Source organism: Kryptolebias marmoratus, linkage group LG7 (genome assembly GCF_001649575.2).
Source record: "Kryptolebias marmoratus isolate JLee-2015 linkage group LG7, ASM164957v2, whole genome shotgun sequence".
In the NCBI taxonomy this organism is placed as follows: domain Eukaryota; kingdom Metazoa; phylum Chordata; class Actinopteri; order Cyprinodontiformes; family Rivulidae; genus Kryptolebias; species Kryptolebias marmoratus.
In genome coordinates, this window is record NC_051436.1 from 8,494,834 (window position 1) to 8,517,152 (window position 22,319).

Sequence of the window (22,319 nt, forward strand, 5' to 3'; positions counted from 1 at the left end):
CAGGAACATACACTGGATGCAGGTTTATTAAACCTGACAAACATTTGTATCAATTAGAAGTTCTTGTGATGATGAGGGAACCTTTGGGGCAGTGCCCAAAGAAAGTTGACCTGAATATTATGCTGAAGAAACAATGACATAAAGCTTTAAATGTGTCAAGCTTATAAATCTGAAAGGGTGCTTAAAAGGTTTTTAGAACCCATTTGTGTCACTCCTATTGATTACTTTATTACACTTAGCTAATACTGTAGGTATTGATCAAATTTTTATCCATTACAGATGGGTTTTTTTTTCCTCCAAAGTCTAGTGGATTGTAATGTATCTATAATGAATAAACTGTTACTATTATAAGCCAAAAACAAAAAGGTGATAAAAATGTCTATGTATTGTCCAACAATTGTCCCAATTTATAAAAAAAAAAACACCATAGGCCAATGAAAAATCTATATTAATTGACCTCTATTAAAAAAAATATCAAATGAACTTAATATATAATAGTGAAATCTGATCAAATGAAACACCAATTTCATGAAGCTTTCTAGTTACATTTTGTACCCACTCTAACCTTTCTTTTGTGTCCTTTATTAGTTTTCATAAGTTTACACTGTGCTTATACTTACACTGTATATTTGACTCAGACAATATCAGTTTTCATATTATACAAAATGACAATATATGTGTGGTTTTTCCTTGAAATTTGAAAAGAAATGTTTAACATTTTTTTTAAAATGACTTCACGAAAAGAAAAACAAAGCTGACTAAAACCAAAGTTGTTGCTCTGCATCTTGTTTGCATATAATAAAGTTGAAAAAAAAAACTTATGAGCAGCTGTGTAGAGTTGTTTTCAGAAAACATGTTATTCTAAACTAATAAAATAAGATACAATTCAAAGTTTCATGAATAAGACAATGCAATTTTACAATCCATACTCAGCAATATCTTATATAACAAAGTGCAGCGCCTGGACAGTTTTGCAAAATTGCTAAAATAAAAGTTGGACTTTCTATTCCCAAATGATTAAATGACCTGAAAATTGTCTGAGCCATAAATAACAGACCACGTGGTCTGTAGAACACCAACTTTTTGACATTATAGCTCTCATTCTTGCCAATAACTTACAGCACAATTTTAAACAGTACATTTTTGTCAGTCCTTAAATTCCTGGCAGGTTTTGGTGAGTGTGTGTGTGTGGGGTGATATTTGTAGGGTAAGCTAACAGATATATAATAAAAAGCTGCAGTTTGGATTCCAACAACAGAAGCATCCAATTTGAAAAAAAGAAAACCTGCTATAAATTGACATTATGTCCTTTTTCAGCACAAAGACAACCTTAAAACAAACCACCACCAAAAAACAAGCTCACACAGAGCCTCTGTCAGTTGTCCAATATTTCATTCCCCTGTGTTAAGAGTTTCAACTATAATTATTTCAGATGATTTTTTCTCAGTCAAACAGCTTTGCATAACACTGCACCACACCCCTTAACACAATTACTAATCACACTGATAAAATAAAATCAAACAAGACATGCAATACTGGAAAGTGCTTTTTTATGAAGCCTACCTTTTCTAAAGAAAAGCTCTCTCTGACAACTTTTCTGAGATGTAAAAAGCTTAATAACCCCCTCGTTAAAGATTTGTTAGCTTCACTTGCTGCTAGTCAGTCCTTTTGCAGAAACAAGATCACAGAAAAACTTATATTTTGCTGCTTTTCAATTTTTTTGAATATCCTTTGGTCTATCGGCCCCGAACCTTTTCACTTCCTGTTTTCCTACCAAAGACATTAGGAAAAATGGGTGAGAAATAAAATAATCCACCTCATTTATGTTTATCTTGCTCGCCATAGTAACTACGCCAGTCTCCGCTAAAACACGCTCACATACACTCGCGCTCGAGGCACGTTATTGTCTGTCCACCTTCACTGGCTGAAGCCTGAGGCCTTGGGTTGACCCCGGGCTGAACTAAATTAGCCAAATGAGCAGCAAATGGATAGGGGCGGGACAAGACGGCTGTCAATCATTCTGTACCATGAAATTGCTGTGAAAAGTTAGACCTTTGGAAAGACACTGAGGTTTCCTCAAGACTGTTTGGCATCGGTTTTGTTGTAAATGTGATACAATATTTTTAATTTGTGTTTATCGGGTATTTTAACATTGTTATTGTAAAACACCAAGGAGGGTTTAGCCCTACTAGCCTATTTATACCAGCTGTCCCTGGTGTTTTTGTTTTCTGTATTCATTTCCCTTCACTTGGTCTCAAAGTAATTAATCAGATAATTGGAATAAGCAGGTTTCAGTTGAATAATATCATCCTTAAGTTTAAAATCATGACTCACAGGATAACCTTCAACAGCTTTTCCAAACAAATATCACTGACAGCACTTTAATTTTTTAGAGATGATCTTGTTGAGCGGAAACACTAGAGCCCTCTTTTACCTCTCCAACACACACACACTCTGTTCTTGATGAATAATCATCTCATGAACATCTCCATCAGCCATCCACTTAGCTCAGTCCTTTATTACAGTCTATTTGACAGACTGTAGAGGACACAGAGTTTTGGCCCTACCCCGGGGACACACTTGGCCCTTCCAGTAAAGAGAGGCCACTAATGGAAGCAGAGGCCCTCATTTCCACTCCACAGTTTTACACAAGCAATCCAGGCATTTGTGGTAATCATAAAACAGGGCCAAATGGATGGCGGGGTCAGCTCTAAACACAGTAAAACACTGAACACCACAGCCTTACTGGGGAGCTAAAAGTGCTGCCACCTCCCTGCAGGTTGAGCTACAGCAGGTGTTCGTGCATAACCAATAAACAAAAACATTCTGCAATTAAACCAAATAGAAACTCCCATCTTCTCAATGTGTATAAACCTCTCAGGACAGTTCATAAAAATGCATTACCTCCACGGGTTACATAACAATCCCCATGTTAAATGTAGACTTTTTTTTCTTATTATTCCAAGATGTCATCTTTAGTGTTCCTCTGTGGAGATGCCCCACCTTAATTATGGCACAGCTTGAAGCCGAATGCAGATTTAATTTCCCATCCTCGCTGGCTTGCAACTCATTATAGCTAATGGCTCACACTAACCGTCCAAAGACCACAGCAAAGCACAGGCACATGTTACTGCTGTCCTATGATGGGTCTAAGATGTAAACTGCAGTAATCCCCCCTGAAAAAACAGACTTACTCTGGGTTTAGACTGTGCAATGTTGGGCTGTCGGACAAAATCTTGTTGTGAAAGAATCAGTCTTTTGTCACGAGCTTGAATTGGCAGTTTGTTAGTCGTTCAGTTCAACAACTAATTTAGCACTCTCATAACTAACAACAACCTACAACAAATATCAAGCAGTGTAAAAACATTTCTGGAAAGCATGCAATTCACAGTCTTTCCCCAGCCATGAGCGCATCCACTGCCGTCTTCTATCCTCATCCTCCTTCCCCTTAAAGTCTAAATTTAACAATAAGAACATTTTCATTTATTGTTGGACTCATTAACTCTGTTGGATGTTTGTGATGCAATTTTGCTGCCATAAGAAATCATACAGTCCGGCATCTATTATATCTTACATTATGTGTTGTGGTTCAGGTTATTTTCAAGGATTTATAATATTGACAGTGTGACACGCTAAATGTGAGCGAGTCTTTAAACATATAGCTTGTTTTTTATTATTATTATTCTGGAGACAATAATTGGCCAATGCCATTTTTACACCAATACACAGAAACTACACTATGTCACTAATTGAGGACCTCTTGGTGATGAACAGGAATATAAAAGCATAGCTTCATATGGATATGCAAATACTAATTAAAATGGTAGTAAAGGTCAGTTGCAGGAACCTTTTCCTCAGAAGAACTTTATCTCGAAACAAATTCAGAGAACAATACAAATACGTTTGTAGTCAGTGTAATCCATATCTGTAGCCTTTGCAAATTCCTCAGTGCATTAATACATCTCATACAGTTCATAAGATTTATAGTAGGCTGAGGCAAGATGTGATAAAGCCAGCAGAATACATTGTCCCAGTGGTCACTTGCACAAAACCTAATTTGTACGCTTCTCAATGGAAGTGCACAGTGGCCAAAGTTAAGACTGCTCACATTTCACAGGCGTTAGTGCTATGATTAGCCCGAGGAGCGAGAGTATTCACAGATATAAACCAGGTTAAAGGACTGAGAGCTGTAGGTAGAGGTGGGACTGACAGATTGATTCCAAGTTGAGGGCAAATCTCTGATGAGCACAGGGTGAAATGCACCTTAACAAAAAGGTAAGTAAAGTGTAAAGCAATCAATGAAATGATGAAGACGGTCTTTAAATAATGCCAAATAATCACATTATATTCCACTTTAATATGACAAGGTTTCGTATAGACAAGGATTATAGCAGAAAACATCCTACAAAAAGGTAACTATATATATATATATATATATATATATATATATATATATATATATATATATATATATATATATATATATAGCCCATAAAGATTTGCTTGCTTTTGTCATATATGTTGGTTTTTAGAAATAATGTTAGGATTAAGAGACATTCCTGGCTGACTTTTCAATCACTGAGTTTTGATACTAAATGTACTCAAATACCTTGTTTTCATACAAAACATGCAAATGACATGGTTTCTGCAATATTTTATACTGGCAAATTGAAACTATAACAAACACTGAATGTTTGATTTAAAGCTAAAAAACCTAGGAAGATTTTTATTGTTTTTGTGCAAAACTTAGTTCTTTGACTTTTGATTAAAAGTTCATTTGGAAACACTACCCATGTGTTCTACATAAAATGAGCAAAAAAACTGCCATTTATGGTGAGTCCTTTAAAACAAGGAAAATTAAGTTGAATATATCATTTAAAAAGTAGAAAACATTCGTTTCTATTTAGCTTTCCCTTTCATATGTTCTCTGCTGAGAAAAACAGGACATGCCCCCTTAAAAAAGCTGTTCAATAGTTTGTTGTCTAGTTCAAAGACAAAAACAATTCTTCATTTCTACCATGGTACATGGAAAAGGGTAAAAATTCATTCAAGTTGGAGAGAAAAGAAAGAAAAAAGATCTGCTGTAAAGCCATAAAATACAATTCATCTTGTTGCGATGTCTGCGAGGAGCGTGTAATTGCAATGACACACTGGTGTAATCCATTTAAAACACTTTGGCTCAGGCCTAGGCTGCTGCTTTGACTTCCTCTGCAGGCTTCCACCATCATCTTACTTTAGACACGTTTCAGTGACTGCCTGCTATTAGCAAAGAATGTGTAAGCTGCTTTGTTGTCCACCTACTGGGTCTGCCAGGGAAGCGACTCGTCCTGGATGCATTACATGACTGACAAGAGCATGAACAGGAAAAGAAGATAACTCGCTTGTCTCAGGCAGAGGTGAAGTGCAAGGTGTTGCACAGAGACATGTAATCTTTCTCGAGAGGTGCTCTCTCCTCTGGCGCCTCTGCGTTTCGACTTTCTAAGGCAGGGGTGGACCCACCCAACCCGACGAGGCGATGAGCTCAGAATAATGGTGTCACTGAAGAGCTGCGTCTCATGGAGTTTCTTGAGCAAACATTATCTCACACTGAACTGTCGCGGTGCGAGGCTCGGATAAGTTATTGCATAATGAGCTGAAATCTTGAAGAAGAAAATCTATCAACCGATAATGTAAGAAAATCTGTGCTTTTCTGTGCAGGGTTGAGGGTCATTGAGCTAACCGTGCATTCAAAAAGGACCAAATAAAACATGTTGGCATTAAACTGTGGATGATTTATATTCACCTATAAACTTTACCCAGGACTACCATCTACTACTAGCATGTTCACAGATCATTAGTTTAATTAGGACTATTTGGTAATGGGCACACTGAGACAGTCTTGAGTCTTGGCTCAAAATACTTGGGGTCTTGGGAAATGAGAGGAACAATATTATAGTGGTTTAACTACACCAATATTGCTCATGAGTAACCCTTACTGGAGCTCCCAAAAGGCAGTGAATCACTCATAAAGCTTCAACTAATTATTATTTTTATTATCAATTATCCAAACAAGCTGACTCAAGTCATTTTTAAATATATTTTTGTATAACTAAGAATGCAGTATATTGGAATTTAACTGCATCTGCTTGTTAAGAAAAAAGGCAGATACCCATGCATGTACGCACTTATTTTTCCACAACCTCTAAATAATTTTAAAATTGTAATGTAACCCAGAAACAGACAGATTAATTGGCCATGTCTGTGCATACTTCATCAATTATCAAGTAGGAGATAAAGATTGCAGTAGTAGCTGCTACAACCATATTACTACAGTCCATAATTCTGTTTTCTAAAGGAGAATGCTCTTTTATATATTAAGTGCATAAGTTCTTCTATGGGTTGTTAAGTATACATTTATGCTAGTTAAGCAATTATTGTTATAGTCTATTAAGCTTTAAAAAATACAAGTCGACCAAAAATGTACAAAAAAAATTAAAATCAGTGTTTTTATATCAGCCTTTGGGTGCCTTGATTTCTAAAGACTGGCATCAGCATCGACCATAGAAAAACCCAGATCAGTTGACCTTTAATGGGTTTAAATGTTTTTGGGGTTTGTTTTGCAAGGGTAAATAGCACCAGCAGTAGATAGCTGTAGCACTGCTGTTGCAGCTGGAGGCATGTTCTGCAGAAATATGAATATTTTTGTATTGCCAAAAATTATTTTATACTGGAGTTGCTTTAAGATGGCAACAGTCCACTTTAGTTGTGGTTAACCATCAGCTTGTTAATCTGGTCAGAATTAAAGTCTCCTAACTGGGGTCATTCAAAGATCTATGTACAACAGGTAAAATATGAACCTCATTTCAGAAGATCTGAACTATCCCTTCATAGATCTTTTATAAAAGGGGAAAGTGTAGAGTTTGGCTTTAGAATTGTTCTCGTTAATGAATTCAGTTGATTAGTTAATTGCATCACAACCTGTGACCTCGTGCAGGAAAAACAAAACTCTTCAAAGTGTGCTTGTTGAACAGCTCGGTGCACAAAACTGAACCACTGAACACCGACTCCTATTGTAAGAACAAGCCTGAATCACATGTGGGAAGCCATGCGTGATGAGAAGCGCAGCCACAGGATTAATTTTGACACTATTAGATCACAGAGCTTATAATGGCAGACAGTTTTGACCACCGAGCTTGTGTTGTTTTTGGAACGCGTTGATGGCGAGTCTGTTTTGCCGTTCGGTGGGTTCTAATGTGTCAGGTCTTCTCAAATAATAGCACTTCTTTCACGCGATAATGTACACTCATATTGCATTCCCCAAGTCAACAGCTCAATCTCACCTTCCTCGCCCACTTCTCTCCGAGCAGCAGATGCCATAATTTTTCTTGCCCCCGCCTCGTTCTCCTTCTCTGCCTTCATTTTAGACCCACTAGATGGATCAAGCCCTCCCTCGATCCATCCTTCCCCTGCACCTCCTCAGACGGGGAGATTGATTTGTCTACAGGACGCCTCTGACCTTTGATATGATCCAATAAGGGACGCTCGGCCCTAACCGAGTTAGACACAGGGAAGGCACATTAGAGGTGAGAGGAGGGTGTGTCCCTCACGCTCAGTGCATACCTCTGCTTTTTTTTTTTTCTCTTCTTGTGATGGTTAAATCCACTGTCCATCTCCTGCCAGGCCCCATTAGACACCCAGGGGAAAATAAAAGATGTGTTTTCAAATTGCACTTTGCCTAAAGGCTGTTTGAGCCAAATTTAATTTTCACCTTACATTGATTTTCTCCCTACTCCCAACTCGGAGGATCTTAATGTTTCTGTGGAGTAGTTCTGTGCCATATGAGAATGAAGGGGGGCCTTCCACTAGATTACTACACGTTACAGAAAACTGGGTCCGATGTGTCTTTTGGTTTTCTCAAAGAAATGAAACGATTGACAAATAGCCATTTTTGTTTCTTTCATTATTTCTAAAAAACTACTTTTAATGTCTTGATTTAGAGTTGATATGCAACTGTGATTTCAAAAAAGGGTAGATTTTTCTTTCTTTAAGTGAGGTTGTGTGGAGTAGTTACAAGTAGTCAGTATTTTACCTACAGTAAGACAGAGATCAGAACAATTTCAGTTTAAAGAATCAAATAAATTATGGGGAAAGAAAGCTAAGAGCTGCTTAGAGCAGCAGGGTCATGTCCAAAGCAAAGTTTAGCCAATTTTAAACAACTCAAACTCTAAAGTTTAATAGTTCAAGCAAAATGCTATCTTAGATATGTTTTCACCACATTTTTCCACATTTCCTGGTCTAAACTCAAAACAATTAGACAGTAAAATTACGACTCTAAAGACAACATGCTGCTTCTGATAAAAATCAGAGAATATTGGTATATGCCAAATAACACAGAATAACTTATTTAGAGAGAACGACCAAGTCCTGGGAGACTCAGCTAGTTGATCAAACATCAAAACTTCAAGGAAAGTTAATTGTATGTCGTTTTAAAAGGTAAAAATATGATCTTGGTTTACTCTACAAGTCTGCTTAAATCAAAAAAACAATCATTTAAGTATTTATCTGCCTGGGCTGCGAATGTGGGCGACTAATCAGCAAACGGGTCTCCAAAATTCCTCGAAACATTCGCAGGGGCTCTCAGTTTTCCTATACGGGAAAAATGATAAAACAAAATCTCTTTCAAAAGAGTTGCAGAGTTGTGACAAATGTTTCAAACCCTTCTTAATGTTGTTGTCCTAAGAGCTCCACTGGCTCCTGCAAAGGTGGCTACAGAGTGGGCTGAGGCAGGTCGGATGCTGGTGGAGGTGAGCAACAAAATATTGTAGATGGTCTACAATTCACTTTTGCAAGCCATTCACACAAACAAGGCTGTAATTGCCTAGAACTAGCCATGCAAAACAGCTGCATGGCTCGCTGGTTGTTTTGTTGCAAACATTCAAAAGTCAAACTGAAACAGTAATTTGGTGCGTTTTCTTGCAATTTTGAGTCACCAACATTTGCAGCATGGTGAGATACTGTCTTTAAAAAGTGCATTTTGGTTTGGAAATTTTGATGAACATCACCACTTTGAATAAAAATAAAACTGGCACTGAGGTATTCTAGGCCTCATCTCGTCAGGTAAAAAATAAATGAACCTTTTCACCTCAAATCAGTAAATTAGATTTTTCCATTTTACAGCAGGATACTGCATAAGTTAAAACATATTTAAGTATGTTTGCATAACATAAAAAACAGTGAGCTTGGATTTGTTAAATTATTGATTCATGGATGTACAGAGAGCTAACATTTAAAACTTGTTAAATAAAATTTTAAAAAATTTTCCATTTACATTTTTCAGAATCAATTTATGGTGTTTTTAAGTAACCCTGTGGGTGAGGTTAATCTTTCAGGACTTTTTTTTATTATTATTATTATCATTACTTTTGGTTCTCAGTTTACTTTAAAAACTACCTGTTGAATGAACCAATGAAGGAAACATTTTGATCCACACAGTTCATGTAATTAGAATCAAAGTAAAAAGAAAATCAGCTGTAAAAGATTAAGTTAATCAAGCCAAAAAATCCTAAATTACAACTCAATTGTTTCACCTTAGGACAAAATTGAGTTGGAATATTTTCCATATTTAGGACGATTGAACAAATTAGTTTTTAGAGTGCAATGTTTCAACAAGTTTTGTCCTTCTCAAATTTAGAAAAAAAAAACTGCAAACATTCTCTGATACATAAATATTAGAGAAATTAACTGACTCATCAATGATGATTATAGCTGCAGTTTAACTATCGCTTCAGAGCTGCAGAATGAAGTGGGAACAGAAGGTGCCGATAAAAACAAATTATAACAGCTGAAACAACAACACTTCAACCTCCACTTGTTTTGACATTTTAGAAATGCTAGGATGTCAGGGCTGAGTGAATCTCTGTGGCAGACCACCTAAAAAAAAAAGTTGACAAGGCAGACAGAAGAAAGGACTGATTTTGACAGATCCCAGCCTCCTTCATTGGAACATATGATGAGGCAAACAAAAGGAGGAAGAGGAGGATAAGGCCATGCGGTGGCTTCAAAGTGAGAAACAGAGCTGGGGAGCCAACAAATTGTGTGAAAACGCACATCAGCCTGCGTGGATACACATGAGACCTGATATCACAAGCCACAACACATAACCAGGCACGAGCAGAGGAATGGCGTCTGTGTGTGTGAAGGGAGGATGAAGCGCGAGGGGATGCAGCTCGCCCCCACCCTCCATCATCACGCACACCCCCCGCGACTCTGAACTTTTCAGCTCCATTTGTTTGTCGTCTTAAACTGGCAGAGAGCTGCAGAAGCCGGGGTCTTACATAAACCCTACCCAGTATGGCTCTGTGCTGGGGAGCTGATCCCTTCCAAAACCCTCATTGTTATTCTCTCATGATGCCGAGGGATCTGCCGAGCACCCGCAGCCAAACTTACAGCAGGTCTGAGCGGGAGGTGGGGGTGGGCTGTGTTTACTTGTGTGCTCTGTCAGGGGACTGAGCTATCTGTACACACGGGATTATAGAAAGAACGCAACTTTTAAAGCTTCGGCTGTTAACGTGCCCATCATTTCATCCACTCACAGCCTCTTTCTTTTTTTTGTTCCCCCTCAAAATTTACTTTGATTCTTGTTCATTTAAAATTGTAGGAACAATAAAAAAAAAAAAACTGAACTTTTATTAATGCAGTCTTTTCAGGTCGGTTACACTTCAGACTTTATGCAATCACTGTTGTAGATCGATATGTTTGGGTTTTTTTAATAGACAATGTTGATTCAGATTTTTCTTATTAAATTAGACCGACTTTATGAAGCAGATTTTTCAGATAAGTTAGAGCCATAAATTTCTAACTTAATATTCATAATGTAACAGCTGTAATTACTAAGTGTCTCTTCAATATAACCTTAGACTACAAGTATTTGTGATGTAATTACATAGGATCACTCCTGTTTAGTTCAGTGGTGTCTAATCCTGGTCCTTGAGAACCACTGTCCTGCATGTTTTAGATGATTCTCCACTTTAACAAATCTGGTTTGAATAACTGAGTGATTAATGGGCTTCTGCAGAATCTGAAGACCTGCTGAAGAACAGGTAAACAACTAAAGCATGCAGGCTAGTGGCCCTCGAGGACCAGGATTGGACACCATTTTTCTAGTTTGCTGGAAGAAAACGCTCTCATGTGGATGGTAACTAGACTCTTTGCTTTGTGTCACCAATGTGTTTGTGTCTGTCCAGCTGTAACTGTTACTGCAACCACTAAATACAACCAATACACATAACGTGATGTTGAGGCAGGGATGGCCAATCCTGGTCCTCGAGGGCCACTATCCTGCATGTTTTACCTGTTCCCCTGCTCCAACACACCTGATCCGATGGTTAAATTACCTCTTCTTGTTCTGCAGAAGCCTGTTTAATCACCCATTGATTCAAATCAGCTGTGTTGGAGCAGAGAAACAAGTAAAACATGCAGGATGGTGGCCCTCGAGGACCAGGACTGGCCATCCCTGGTGTAGAGTCTCAGTCTTCCAGGAAATGACAATCCCAAGTGCTTAAATTGCTATAAAGGCATAAGCCTAGAATTTTCAGCCCATAATCATAACTGAAGAAGCCTTTTGGATGCGAGGTGAAATGTCTTCAAGGAACAAGAAAAATCCAGTTGATTTCCATTTGACCACTTGGTATAATCTGATGTGTTCTTGGAAAAAAGAAAAACAAAAAAAAGGCATTTGCCACTGATTTAGTCCTGGTGCCCAATGTCAATCAGCAGACATTCTCATACACTACATGTTACTCTAGGCTCACTATGAACTCAGTTCCAAGTTTAAAGCTAGCTGTTTTTTTCTCCTTTCTAAGCAGCTGAATAGTCAGTTAGCATTTTACCATTTTAAGATTTCATGTAACAGGCATTTGTTTAATTTAATTTCTGCTCTGTAAAAAAACTCTTATTCAAGCAAGATATTCATCAAAAGAAATGTGAGAGGAAGGGTTTAAAACACGATGTGATAGACTCTAGCACACCTCCAGGTGATGTACGCTTTTGTGTGTGTAAAGATTACACCTTGTACAATCTTTGAGGTGTTGATTGTGACAGCAGATTGTGATTTGTTTTAAATGTCCAAGAGAGAATCTGATCAAAAACTGTCCTCTTTTTGTCTGATCAAAGACAATGAAGCCCCGGGGTCCTGTGAAACTCGTGCTGTGCACCATCTACCCCTCAGCTGTATATACAGTACATAACTAAGCTCTGTTGAGTAAAATATGCAGACCACATCAATTGCCTTCAAACTCTTTTGATCACATCCACCTTTTATCCAAACTAAGCTTGTATTTGCACATAAAAATTAAATGTCCATGTAGTCAAAAGTTAGAATTGGAACTCCCAGGTTGGCTACATTTACTGGGACGCTGCATACTTTTACATTACACAGACTGTACTTTAGACTGCTAAATACTATTAATAAATAATACCCTGTGGATACAAGACTCACTGATCCAACTAAAAAAGCTGGACTACTTCCAGTTCTATACAAAAGGCTTTTTCTCCCCTTTTAAATTTGGAGGGACTTTTTTATATATATATATATATATATATATATATATATATATATATATATATATATATATATATATATATATATATATATATATATATATATATAAAACCAAATAAAGTTTTCAGTGAAGCTAAATCCTGCCTTAAGATGAGTTTTAAAGCTGCCTGAAACCCTAAAAATCCTACTTGGTAGTTCTTTACTTTTCTGCAAAACTCCACTTCACGGTCCATCGTGGTTTGTTAGAGAAATCTTCACAGTGACCTCTAAATAGTTTCAAATGATACATTCACAAACTGGTTGTTGGGAACTACTGAGATTTCTACATTTATATACATAAAAAAAGATTTCCCTACATAGTTGTGTGTCCTAATACTAGCCTGGAAGAAACAAGCGAAAACTGGATCAGATCAGTGCTTCAAAAACAAATAAAAATAAGATTGAGAACTGAAATTATCGCTCCTGAATCAGAGAAATTTAGTTTTTTTGAGGTCAGCAGAAGCTGAGCTGGCAAAGAATACAACAAGCCTCTTACTCGAGTTTACTTTTGTCCTCTGCTGCTTTATTTTTCTGCCAAACGCTTTGATTCTCTCTACCCTTTCCAATGGTAGAAGTCCCTTGGATAGCAACAGAGGAGGTCTAATTGATTTCTCTTGTTCCTGTCGGTTAGAGGCAGCAGCATCGAACTGTGCAGAGTACCCTGGCTCCAGCTCGCCTGCATTATTCCTTTGTTTTCTTCTTTGCCCTCATATCCCAGTAGACCCTGCTGTCAATACACAACAAACCAGTGCCCTCTGAATTTTCACAAGGTGCCAGGCGGCTGAAGACTGCCAATGCATTTGCATGGAGATAAAATACCCCAACCATGGGGCTGTACGTGCAGCATACCTCAGGCAGTAAAACGACACTGACATTTGCTCTTTTGAAACTACACCTAGTTAATAACCAGTTTATAAGTAAGAGGTGCTATAAAGGTGTAATGAATGCCTATAAATCCTACAGCAATGACACAAGTGTGCTATAAATACTGTTGCTCTTTTAGAGCCAAATAATATTCTTACATAATGCAGCTTTTAATTCCACTTGATAAAAACATTAAACGTCTAGTTGTTGCAGTAGATTGTTCATTATTGTCCCATAGTTTGACACTGTATTCACCTTATATCCCCACTTATGAAGTGAGGAGCACTAATTTGAATTTACTAAGCTAATTCTGATTTCCATTTGTTTTAGATTATAGTTGATAAGAAAAAAATGCTTAGATTTAAAAGCAGAAATGCTTAAAAGTTATTTAAAAATACTGCCACTAGCTAAGCCTTCCTCCTAAAGTTGGAGGTGAAAGGATTGTTTCAATAATTTGCCACTGTACGGTTTATTTACATCAAAACAAACCTGGCACTTTACCAGAGATGTGGAGACTTTTTGCATCCACTGTCTAAAAGGGTTGCACAGTTGATGGTGTAAGTAAAGTTTGTTTTTTAAAAAAATGGAGCTGGAACAACAAATAAAAACAGAGGTTATTAGTGAAGTTGTATGACAGGATCTTAGGCAGATCTTTGTAACGTTTCGACTTGGTGATGCCTAATTTTGCCAAGAAAAGTAATTAACAACATACGGATTTTCTTTTTAGTTCCTTTTTTTTGTTAACTTGACATTGTTATGAACTGTTTCCAGGAATTTTTACATTTTCTTTAAAACCAGCACAGGGTTAGAGAGCTTTTCTGTCACTGGAAATCTACAATATATATTCTTCAGCTTATTAGAGGTGTTTCTGCAAATAAAACCCAACTAAAGAATAACTCCCTTTTCTTTAAAAAACAGATTTGATCTCTTTTGGATTGTTTTTTTACACCATAAGTGCAATTGGCACTATATAGACTAAAGTTTATTTCTATAGTCACCAGCTGAATATTTGGTAAATCCCTATTATTGAGGCAATGATTTTGACTCTCTTTGTCCTAGTATTGTGAATTCCTGTCATGTCAGGGTAGGGGGGGAAAAAAAAATCAATGTTTTTCTTTTTCTAATTTAAACTACACAATTGAGATACAGGATTTCTTCAGGCATTATCGTTGCAACCGATGGCTAATCGAAGTAAATGACTCTCGCCGGGTTTCACTGCTGAGATAAAAATTCAAATTATACAATGTTAAACCTGGATTAGAAGTATTCTCAGTGAGCAGTTCTGTGTTTCTCGGTCAAAGATGAGACAGCCAGAAAAAAAAAAATCATAATTAAAAGCAAACAAATTTTCAACTTGCTAAAAATGTAGAACACTCAAAACTGCTTTGACCAAAATCTTGAAAAGTTTGAAGGTCAAAATATTCAAAAAACTTATAAAATTGTCTCTACCGAGGAAACAGATGTCCCCCTAGGAGCTCATGGTAATACAGCTTAGTGCCAGAAACTGAAAGCTGTTTAAACCAAACATCTGCCAATTATGGGCTACCGAGTACTTGAACGCAGCTGAATATATCCAATTGCATTAACACAAATCCAAGGAATTATAGGTGACCTTATTCACAGTTGGGTCCACACAGAGGAGGCATTCTCTCTAGCAAGAGATGGAAGGAAACATGTATACAATGGCACACTGGTGAGGTCAAGCTGTATCTGAGATATAACACACTTGTAGCACATTTTTCTGACAAGAATTTCCTATTTAACAGTCACCACACCACAATCTGGCCATGTATCTGTCAGAACCGGACATTTTTATCCAATCTAGTACATTTTGACCAAATATTTACCCTAAAAAGTCACCAGGATTGAGTACTTCTTAATCACCATCTTGCAGGTTTTGGGTAGATGTAGCTACCTCACAAACTTTTTTTCCCCTCCGTGTCTGACATGTATAAATATTTAGCACATTTAGATATATTTCATGGCAAAATGGTTAATCAGGCTGAAAAATGGTCCATTCCAGCTCATTTTCATTCCCAGAGCATCAAACTCTGTCTATTTGTCAAAGCTAGAGATGCCTCTGAACATTATTTCCCAGCACAGTGGGTGTGACAATAACTGATGGTGGAAACAAACTAACTTGTCAAACAACAAAGTGCAGTCTAGGTGGATAGGGTGGTGGAAAACAACTAAAAATCAGAAAACTTCTGCAACTCCTGTTTGAGGTCATTTTGTAGGTTTTACACTGCTTGCTTTTTCTGATGGACTCATTTTGCAGTTATGTTTGGACAGAAACCTCTTTTTAAGATTGGAGGTTTTCCTCAATTAGAAAACTTTATGAAATTCACCCTGAATGCTAAGAATTATCTTAGGAAACTTAAAAGTCTAGTTTATAAGTTGATTAAACTTTTAAATTTAATACACTTAGATAAGTGCAGCTGACCTTTTTTTTTTATTTCCAAAGTAGTCAAAAAAATAAAACATTCGAAGACAAAATACAACTCCCTGGAAAAAATTCCTGATCTCAATGAGACCTGCCTGGTAATATAAAAAGTTCACTAAGTTTGTGACTGTTAACTACAGGGATGTTTTTAGATTGAGGATTATCTTTTTATTGAATAAGGCTGCTTTAACAGTTTTTATGGATTTTTTTTTTTTCTTTTGTGAAGGCACCTATTGGGCCAAGCTGAATTTAAAACGTTTTTCCAACATTCAATAAAGTTTGTCTCATATTTTCTCATTTTGTATTATATTGTTTTTTACTGCATCATTTTACATCATGTTATATTGCATTGCGTCATGCTATATTCCATCGTTTTACATCATATCACATTTTATTGCTTTGCCTCAGTGAATTGTATCATTTTGCATGATATTGTATTTCATTGTTTTGCAATATATTGTATCATACTGTATCCTTGGTGCCTGAATATGTTATAAAATGGTAAAGTGAGAAACTAACATAGCGACTAACCTGAGGTCAAAACCATGTAAGAGTTCATTTATCTTTTTTGTTTTTAAACAAACAGTGGCCAAATGCTAATATGAAACCATAAACAAAACTTTCAATTTTGGGCCATATTTGGCCTATATTTTGCTCTACACCTAGATTTTGTTTTTGGTAAATGTTAATATAAGAGTAACTTTAGGATTAGGAAAACAGAATGATATCATTCAATGTTTTCCATCTATTCTGTCTGATTTGCAATCAGAAATATATGCAGCACAGTTATACACTTAAAAACTTTCTTCCTCATCTCCATAGCTGACAACTGTGGTGAAGCTGAGTCAGACTGAAAACACTCAAAGGTGAGAGGGGTGTAGAATATAGTGATTATTTTTAACATTAATCTTTTAGTTTGTAACTACATAAGGTATATTGGAATCGGTACATGTTATATGCTTTAGTGTTATAGCTGGAAGTGATGTTTTGAGTTCAAAAACACAAATCTAAGCCCCCTCCTGTAACCAAGTTACCAAATTATCACCAAGTTTCACATCACTAAAGTCTGTTCTTACTTTCAAAATCAGAAAATAAGATTGTACAAGGTCAGCCCGTCGTGTGAAGACATGATGTGCAAAGTCAAAAGGGCACATTTTAAAAACTCTCCCAATATAAGCAAGTGTGAAGTTCTTGGAGAAAATCTACAGTCTACTGTATTCATATCCAGACTCATTTAATGTTTGTTTCATGAAACATTTTGTTGAAATGTTCCATTTTAAACATGCATCCATCTTCAGTATCAAAGCACTTCATATCATGAACTGTATATGTTTTTTGCATCCTGTAGCCCCTTTTGTTCTCCCTTTAGACTAACTTCATATCATCATTGTAACTGAAATGTGTCAAGTGTAAGTCTAACTAATACCATAAAAAGGAGTAATGAGCTGTGAGTAATTTGACAACATGAGCCAGCTGCACCTGTATCACATACATCAGGCCTAATGGCACTGATGTCTCTTGCAGAAAGCAAAAGTTGATGTGAAACAACTTAATGATCTGATTTATGACTGAAGTGTCTGATAAACAAACAAACTCAGGTGACACGGTTTCAGCCAGGAGCGCGAGGTTAAAAAACTAATTTTATTTAAAGTTGTGCTTATTTATATGCACATCTTGTTAGAGCCGAGTTTATTTTGTGCTACTGCAGTCTTAGACTCCAAGTGTGATGTATCTTGTGCCATGCAGCCAAGGGAGCTGTTATATTTAGCGGCACCAGAACATCCAGTTTCAGACACTGCGTCCGTGCAGGGACAGCGGCACCCTCGTGAGTAAGCGGCTCGCTGTGCAAGAGATGAGAAACTTTGGCATCCAACGCGCCACCAGGTACAAAATGAAGCCTGCCTCATCCAAGAGCATTAAGACACAGATAAATAAATAAAACATTGCCACTATGAGAGGGGAAGGCAATGTGACAGCAGGATATCTTTTTTTCCCACTTTCCTTGCTTTCATGTTGGCAGGCACAGGCATTTTATTTTTGGATGAATCAAAATTTCCTGAAAACGCCTGCACCAGGTGTATCTAATTATCTGACAGCGTATCCTCATTATAAAATGGCTCATGGGAGTTGGGCCACTCGGCTTGCTCGCAATCAAGGAGTTCTTTACATCCCACGAACAAAAGAATAAAGTATATTTGAGCCAACGCACTGCCTCAAGCTTTGTTTTTTTGAACCATTGTCTGGACAAAGTTTTAAATACTTGAGCTCGCCTGATTTCTTTAAAAGATTTGACTGCGTCGTCAGCTGCAAATGTTGAGAAATATGCAATGTGAGGTTACATTTAAAAAAAAAAAGCTATAAATTTATTATCAGCTGTTCCAACATTCGTTGTCGTTTCAGCCGTGCCCTCATTGTGTCACCTGGATAAAGTTTATAAACCATAATTACAGCGTTTTCTCTCCGGAGAGGAGCGGCAGGCGGTGTAAAAGTGGGGAGCTGCTGTCAACACAGTCACACTGAAGCACCGTAAGTTTGGGCATAATTAATAAGACAAGAGTGATTTGCACGCAAGCGTCTCTCTCTGACTGGAAGTGCTGGGTCTGGATTCTGGGGGTCACTGGGAGCAAGCAGATGAGTCTCTAATGCTTACAACTTTCGAGCCATTACTCAAACTCCCATCTGGATGTGATTGATGTGGGCTTGGGGGAATCATTTTTGGGGGAAGTATCACTCGAAGACAAGATGAAGAAAGAATTGCAGGATGTTGTCAGAATTTTAAAAAGAAAAAGATAGTAACTTCACAGTTTGAGAGCAGATGATTTAAATCTACCTTTCAGCGTTTAAAAGTGCTGTTTAACACAGGGGGACTCACAGGGTTGAGTGCTTTCTCATTTTGGGAAAAATTGTTGCGCAAAAGAAGAAATCGATGATATGTCGAAAAAGATATGAACTAGTTGCCACAAAGAAATTAATAGCTATGTAAACAATAAGGAGAAAACAAGAAAACAAACAATTTTAAGACAGTGGTTCCCCAACTTTGCAGCTTTTGACCCACAAAATAAAAGCTGCAGAGGCTCATCACCCCAACTATTACTGGCTGAAGTATGCAAACATTGCTAAGAAGCCATTTAACAAAGAGCCACATCAACCACCAAAACAATCCATTGATGACTACAGTCAGGGCTAAATATGCTCCTGGCAACCATTTTTAAAGTTAATTTGATTTCTGCAGATTTTCCAGGAGACCCCCCAACTGGGGTTTCACAACCCACAGCAGGGTCTTAATCCCAACTTTGAGAACAACAGCTTTAAAAACACCTTTTGCTCTTTCTTCATAGGTGCACAAACAAATATTTTGTAGAATTACATTAGAGAAAATGTGGTCAAAAAGGAGATCAGCCACATACCTTTTAAGATTGTCTAATTTAAAGAGAATTTTGGAAAAATGTTAAATTGTTGAAAATGTACTAAAAATAACTGTTCCCCTAGACCCAATGGTTTTTCTGTTTAGAGTTACAACCAAGGAGATATACAACATAAACAAAATACATATTCTACAAATACTTGAATTGCCAAGAAGATAACAATGAACTGGAAAGATAAACCATCATTTATAGGTCAGTGGACACAGGGGCTAACTGGTGAGCACTTACTGCAAGTTTGTGTCTGAAAAAGGATATTTTATACAGAGATGGAGGGACAGTACACTGTACTGATGTGTTTAAACAAAGGGAGCACTTTGCTAGATTAGACTGTATCAACTCAATGCATGTAGGCATGGACAGGTGGTGAAGACGACTTGCTGAAGTTTGAACTGAGCATCAGAATGAGGAAAAAACACTTTAAAGGTGGCATGCTTGTTGGTCCAAGTATTTCAGAAACTGTTGATCTAGGACTTTCATGCACAGCTATCTTTAGCTGTCCAAAATAAAGAGAAAATATCCATTGAGTGACATTTGTGTGGACAAAATGCTTGCCTGATGTCAGAGGAGAATGGGCCGACTGGTTGGAGATGACAGAAAGGCAACAGCAGCTCAAATAACCACTCATTACAACTAAGGTCTGCAGAATACCAGATCTCGATGCACAACACATCCAGCCTTGAAGCAGATAGATTACAGCAGCAGCAGACCACACCGGGTGCCACTCCTGTCAGCTAAGAACTAGAAACTGAGGCTACAGTTCACACAGACTCACCAAAAATGGACAGTAACAGATTGGAAAAAACATTCCCTGGTCTGATGAGCCTTGATTCACTGAACTCCAGTGGCCCCCACAGCCACCAAATCTCAATCCAATTGAGCACCTTTGGGACGTGGTGGACTCACGTCACGGATGTGCAGCTGACAAATCTGCAGAAACTGTGTGATGCTAACATGTCAATATGGATCAAAACCTGTGAGGAATGTTTCCAACACCTTATTGAATCTATGCCACAAAGAATTAAGGTAGTTCCGAAGGCAAAAGGGGGTCCAACCCAATAATAACAGAGTGAACCTAATAAAATTTGCCAGTGATTGATTTGAGAGGTCAGGAGATGTTCAGATTATGTCTTGGTTTTGTTTATTTTGCCGTTAAAACAAATAGCCTTTAAAAAATAAAAAGTAATGGTAGATCATTGTGTTGGTGATGTGGCTGTTTTCTACATGTGTGTGTCATCAAAATGTCTACTCATAAAATAAAGTGATCTAAATCAAATCTGTACTTAAAAAAAGACAGGAGGACTGACATGGATGACTGCTGTCTTGTAGCATTGTTGTTTTGGGACAAATTATTGTGCATAATAAGAAAGTTGGTGGAATTATAAGCGTTTTGAAGTCATAATAAACATTTAATCACAACACAGAGTGATGTAAAACAGACAGAGCAAAATAAAACGTACATCTGCACTCGTAAACAGTTTTTCTGATCTAAAAAAAACAACAGTTTGCTTTCCGCCCTGCGTTCAGCTCTTTCTGAAACCAGCAGCAGCCTCTCTCTTGCACGCCTCATGACTGACAGACTATAATGCCATTACCTCTCCTCCATGGTCATGCTCACTTAGCCCTGTGTCACTCCACACACTGGCCAGAGAAGATGCGTCTGTCTGGCTGTGGGAGCAGCCCTCATGCTCATTTACAAATCGCCACAAAAAAAAACACTGAAGCACACAAACTTTTCGGTTCATTATCCAGCCCTTTTACAGCACTTTTTTTTTTCCTCGGGAGCAAAGTTTGGCTGCAAATCACTGGTAATTGGCTCGAAATGAAGCACTTGTCAGTGGTAGTCTGAGGCGGAGAAAGGGCTCATTTAAATTAAAGAATATCCACATTTAGGAGGGAGACGGGAGTAAATAAAACGAGCCGTCAATCAGCGGCCAGCCGTGTCAGATGAAAGCAGTAAACACAGGTGAGTCAGAGACCACCCACTGTCCCCCACATCACCTGAGCCCCTTTGAGGTGCGTTCAAAGACAAAACGGTGATCACAGCTTTTTTAACCCAAAACTTTCTAACACAAGAGGCAGCCCGCGGTTCCGGACGGAGCTGGCTCGGCTTTTTTGAACACCGGAGATTGTGTTATCCATTCTGTAAAGATCTCGCCACCGTCTGGGCGCGCAGACCGCTCCATTATCCAGATAGAAGCCTTGTATGCAGCGTCTTATCGCACGGATTGGGGATGTGGAAAAAAAAACAACCCGCAAACCCGCACTGTTGTGTTTAAAGATTCAAGACAAAACAGAAAACAAAAAAAAGTGCTACTTACTATAACACACCCAGGCAGCAGAACGTAAAGCCCCGGTTAACTGTAATTAAAGCATGACATAATAAAGTCATTACAGCTGCATCCATTAAGCTCCTTTTAGAATAAAAACCCATCTAGATCCACTCACCGGAGCTGTCCGGGTAAATGCCTTGGGGGAAATTCCAGAGGAGTCTCTTCTCTCTTCTCTCAAAGTCAGAAAACAGCCATGATGCTCTTTTTTTGGTGGGGGGGTTGTTTTGTTTGGGGTTTTTGTTCCTCCTTATTCCAAATTTGAAAACAAAAACCAGGCCCGTGGTCTCAACTGCAAGAGAGAAAACACCGAAAAGAAGAAGAGCGACAACAAATTCCGTTAGAACCGGGAGTCCAGCCCTCCCCCCCATCAGCCCCCGTCCCTCCCTCCCATCCTCCACACACACATCAGCCAGAAAGTGTTGACATAACATCTGTGAAGAGTAGCAAAGACAAAAAAAAGAAGAAGAAGAAGAAGAAAAGAAGAGGAGGAAAAAAAGGGCAGCTGGTGATAAATTGGCGGAATGGACAAACGGTACCTGCTCTCTTTATCACTGTCGACAAAGACAATGAGAGCGGCAAAAAGACGGACGGAAAACTGAGAGAGAGCTGAGCTTTTTTCTTTGGAAACGCAGTCCCAGCATGCTGTCAGGTTCAAGCTGCACACTCCACCACAGAGAGGA

The 22,319-nt window shown here is 38.0% G+C and overlaps 1 protein-coding gene across 40 annotated transcripts in view; it reads right to left on the reverse strand.

The window, feature by feature from the left end:
* LOC108234849 (protein tyrosine phosphatase receptor type D) overlaps nucleotides 1-22,302 on the reverse strand; it is a 441,438-nt gene extending 419,136 nt beyond the window's left edge. For all 40 annotated transcript variants that reach the window (XM_017414393.3, XM_017414387.3, XM_017414372.3 and 37 more), the window contains exons 1-3: nucleotides 22,176-22,302; nucleotides 21,755-21,928; nucleotides 21,628-21,667 (exon numbers count right to left, since the gene is read on the reverse strand). The gene's annotated coding sequence lies outside the window, so the exon portion shown is untranslated. The remainder of the gene's footprint in view (nucleotides 1-21,627; nucleotides 21,668-21,754; nucleotides 21,929-22,175) is intronic.
* Between the last annotated feature and the right edge of the window lie 17 nt (nucleotides 22,303-22,319).